At 30.8% G+C, this 5,237-nt stretch overlaps 1 long non-coding RNA gene across 1 annotated transcript; it reads left to right on the top strand.

The window, feature by feature from the left end:
• LOC122499709 lies at positions 1 to 765 on the top strand. The gene is made up of 2 exons (XR_006301368.1): positions 1 to 596; positions 670 to 765. It is a non-coding gene; the product is annotated as an uncharacterized LOC122499709 (long non-coding RNA).
• The last annotated feature ends 4,472 nt before the right edge of the window (positions 766 to 5,237 follow it).

Here is a 5,237-nt window from a genome sequence, read left to right on the forward strand (position 1 = left end):
TTTACTAAAATATTTTGTTCTTCACAATGAACACTATAATAATGTTTTCTTGGAATTCTTTTTCTACGATTCTACGATTTAAAAGAAAGTTAATCTTATGTATTACGATATCGAGAATTTTAGACAAATCTTCTGCCGAAGCTTCAATCGCAAATTTTCAATTGTGCGATTAAATTAAGAGGGGAGGTGTCACATGCCACGTGTGTGACCTCTAAGTAACCTTAGACCAGACCTGTTACCAAGCAAACTTGACAAACACCCATCGATGAGCAATCTTTTTACAACCCTATTACGTCGATACACGGATGTGATCTGGGTATATAAGGCCCTAAATTTGGATCCAAAAGTCAGTATCTAGTCAGCATCCAGTCAGTATCTAATTTAAATCATACCGATCGACATCATCTCTGTACCAGTAGTCAGTGCGAATCTATACTCGTTACCTACGATTATCCCAGTCTAAGTAATACCCATCTCGTGTGACCGAGCCATTGTCAAACTTCCAAGCAGTAAAAATTGGAAAGGCGGTGCATCTGAACTGACTGTGGACGCACGAGCGGAGAACGGGTTTTCAGCTTCACAAAGAAGCAATAAAGGTAATTAACTAAATCTTTTTATCATATTCTTTCGATACAATTTCTATATCTAATAAACGCCTATTTGTTAAAGGTGTTTATTGGAACTGGTCTTCTCTCGGCAACATACAAATAAAGAACTTCAAGAAATCATTATATACTATTTTATAATAAATTTCATTTTAACTAATTCTTAACTTTTATTCATTGATTCTTTTTCCTCATTCTTAAATAAGATTTCTTCGGAATTTCTTATTTAAAACGAGGATAACAAATGTTAAGAGGTAAGTTACTTTTCACGTAACAAATTATAAAAAATGTACCTGTTGTGCGGTTGTTACAAGTGACTATTTTTTATAAACTATTTTATACAACCTCATCGAATTACGGAAAATTTCCAGAAAAAAAATTTACTTCCACAAACATCTTTCGGAAAGTATTTAACGTCTACAAAAATCAATTTCCGGATAATGTCCAGGAGAAAATAAACTTTTAGAAGCATTTTCCAGAGAATAATTATCATCATCCATTTTCAGAAAAAATAACGTCAAAAAAAAATAAATTTCCAGAATATTTCCAAAGTGATTTCCGGAAGAAAAATCGACATACTTTCAGAAAGAGGTAACGTTTAAAAAAAATCCATTACTGAAAAATTTCTGGAAGAAAAATTGATTTCTAGAAAAAAATTAACGTAAAAAAAATCAATGTCCGAAGTGATTTGCGGAAGAAAAATCTAATTACTTCCAGTAAGAAATTAATGTTTTAAAAAATCCATTTCCGGCGAAGTTTCACTTTCCGAATTGATTTCCGGAGAAAAAATCGACTTCCAGGAAAAAATTAAATTAAAAAAAATCAATTTCCGGAAGTGATTTCTGAAAGAAAAATCAACTTCCAGAAAAAAAATTTGCGTCAAAAAAATAATTTTCCGTAAAGTTTCCGAATTGATATCCGGAAAATTTCTGAAAGAAAAATCGACTTCTACAAAAAAATTAACGTAAAAAAATCAATGTCCGAAGTGATTTGGCCATATATCCCACCTGGGTGGGTCGATCTAATATGTTTCTCTGATTAATTTGAAACAAGAAAATAATTGAAAATATTTTCTTACCCAAGTGCGAAATGCCAAGACTGCAAAAACGGCCCATCATTGGTGCAGTAATGTCTGCCGAGAATTGGCAGTAGTTACTGGGCCATTATTGGTGTCCAAAACGTCCCATTACTGGGCCAATGATGGCGCCGATGGTCAGAATTTCAAATTTTTTAAGACTGGGCCAGCTCTCGGCCCAATAATGGCACATTTATGGCAAAGTTTATCAATGTTTAATGGCAAAAGACAATTGCCAGTGATGTGCCGACCATCGGCCCAGTAATGGCTCATTATTGGCACTTTAATGGCAAAAAATTTGTATCGTTCATGGCAAATTATAATTACCAGTATTGGGGAGTAAGCTTTGCTCAATAACGGCACAATATTGGCAAAGTTGATCAATCTTTAATGTCAAAATTCAATTGCCAGTGATGTCACGAAGATCGGCCCATTAATGGCACATTAGTGGCACTTTAATGGCAAACATTTTGTATCTTTGATGGCAAATTATAATTGCCAGTATTGGGGCGTAGCTTGGCCCAATAACGGCACATTCACGGCAAAGTTGATCAATCTTTAATGGCAAAAGACAATAATTGACAGTAATGTGACGAAGATCGGCCCATTAAAGGTACATTAATGGCATTTTAATTTGGTAAAATTTTTTATAAGAATTTAATTTTAAGAAACATTCAGTTATTCAATAAATTATTTATTTTGTATTTAAATAATTGAATAAGCTTGAAAAGGATTCAAATTAAAATATTTGAAACTTTGAATTTTCTATATTTTTAACTGTCAATTTTAAAGAATTAATTTTTTTGAAAAAGTTTAATTAAGTATTAATTTAAAAAAGAAGTTATTAATGTTTTCAAATAATTTTACAATTAAAGAAATTAGTGAATAAATGTAACAGAAACCTTTTTTTTAAGTAAAATTTTTCCTTTATTATCTAAAAATTAAGAAATTTTTAATTTCACTTTCAATTAATATTTGCAATTGACAAATAGAATTTATAAACATTTTTTTCCTTTATTTTTTTAAAATCTTTGAATTTTTCTTAAAGCAATTGTAATTAAGAAATAGAAATGATGCAAATTATTTCCTTAAGAAAATTTATTCAATAAATGAATGTTTTTTAAAATTTAATTCTCATAATTCAATTTTAAGAAACATTTAGTTATTCAATAAATTATTTATTTTTGCATTTAAATAATTAAATTCTCGTAGAATTTTCTAGTAAATATTTATTTCAAAATGGATTCTAGTCAAATTTTTAGATAATAATTAAATATTAAAAATATACCATGAATTTTGATATTAAAATTTTTTTAAATTTAATTGCCAATGATGTGACGAAGATTGGCCCATTAAAGGCACATTAATGGCACTTTAATGGCAAAATTTTGTATCTTTGATGGCAAAATATAATTGCCAGAATTGGGGCGTTGCTTGGCCCAATAATGGCACATTCACGGCAAAGTTGATCAATCTTTAATGGTAAAAGACTATTGCCAGTGATGTGACGAAGATCGGCTCATTAGTGGCTCATTATTGGCACTTGAATGGCAAACATTTTGTATCTTTGATGGCAAATTATAATTGCCAGTATTGGGGCGTAGCTTGGCCCAATAATGGCACATTCACGGCAAAGTTGATCAATCTTTAATGGTAAAAGACAATTGCCAGTGATGTGACAAAGATCGGCTCATTAGTGGCTCATTATTGGCACTTGAATGGCAAACATTTTGTATCTTTGATGGCAAATTATAATTGCCAGAATTGGGACGTAGCTTGGCCCAGGAATGGCACATTAATGTCTATCATTTTGTATCTATGATGGCAAATTATAATTGCCAATATTGGGACGTAGCTCGGCCCAAGAATGGCACAGTATCGGCCAGTGTAGTGTAGCTTATAAAAACCCTTTTGCATCCTCGACTTCAAGTCAGAGTAGCAGAGTGGTCAGAGTGTTAGGCTGTGGTGCGTCAGGTTCAGGTATCGATCCCCGCGAGAGGTAAGAATTTTTCAAATATTTGTAAGTTTGCGTTTAATTTAGGGAAATAAGCCGTATAAATGTTATAAATTAATTAGTTAATTAAATAAAAAAAAATTTATTTTTTTCCAATTTTGTCAACACTGGGGGAGTAATGGCAGCCAATATTGGGCCATTAATGTCTGCTGAGATCTGGCTGCCAATAATGGGCCACTAATGTCTGCCGAGATCTGGCGGCCAATATTGGGCCATTAATGTCTGCCGAGATCTGGCTGCCGACGTCCAACCGCTGTTAACACCACAAGAGTCGGCGCAAAGTCGGGCCAATATTGTCTGCCAAGTCTCGATGCCAGCTTTGCCAATACTGGGCCAGTGTTGGGCCGCGTTGGTTTTCGCACTTGGGTACATGTTAAATATATCCTCGATTTTTGTAATAAGGAATTTTGTCCAGCAGTTTGAAAATTTTTGGACATTTTCAGCAATCTGATATTTTTACATTATTATAACTAATAACCCCGGGGTGCCAGCGAGCTGGAACTTTACAGTAAAATTGTTATGGCCAATAGGTATAAAAAAAACTAATAATCCATTAATATAGTTTCTTTCATATTGGAGATCTGAGAAAGGGGGCATCTATCCGTGGGGGGCATCTATCCGCACTTTACCCTAAGTGAACTAAACTCAAAAAGAAAAAAGGAATTTTTAGTACTTTTTTTAAAATAAAAAAGATGAAAAAAAAATCGAAATTTTTTTTAAATGTAATGTCAATTTTTCAATTTTCAATATTTTCACTTAATAATGAAATATTTATAAAATGTGCATAAACTTGATTTTTTGTTTAATGATAAAATTTGTGGGCTCAGGGCTGCACGGCAATTATGAACTCCATCAGAGCAGCTCTATAAACAATAGCTCCCAACTTGGAAGATTTTTTATATAAATGCTTGAAAATAATATGAATTACAGTTAAATATAAGAACAAAATGATGGCAATGTTTTATTTCATTTAAAAAAATTCTTTCGGTAAAAAAAATTCACGAAAAACTGCTAAAAAAAACAGCGTTCTAATGTGGTTTCCCCCCTTAATTTAATGAGTTTAAATATTATTTATTTTAATAACATTTTCCATAAGAATTCAATTATTAAAAAAATTTAGTAAAATTCTACGCAAAAAATTAATTATTTTCATAAAATATTCAAGTGAAATATTGCAGGGATCTTAAAGTAATATTTAAATGTCCACATCACAGAAATATTCCAAAATAACATTGAGAGAATGTTCCACAGTTATATCGAAGTACTTTTTCAATTATTCAGAAATTGTTTAATTAAATATTTAAAAAATAAAAACTTGAAATAATTTTAAAAAAGAAAATTCAATTACATTTTTTAAAGAAATTAATTGTTACTAAAAGTATAAATAATTCTAAATTTTAAAATAATTAGATAAATATTTTTGGAGAAAAGTGGACGAAAGATTACAAAATCAAATTTAAAATTAAACCAAAATTACTAAAAACTAAAGAAAAAATTATGATATTCTAAATTAAATATGCACTGAATTTAAAAAACATAATTT

The sequence above is a fragment of the Leptopilina heterotoma genome, unplaced genomic scaffold (assembly GCF_015476425.1).
Source record: "Leptopilina heterotoma isolate Lh14 unplaced genomic scaffold, ASM1547642v1 Lhet_173, whole genome shotgun sequence".
NCBI lineage: Eukaryota > Metazoa > Arthropoda > Insecta > Hymenoptera > Figitidae > Leptopilina > Leptopilina heterotoma.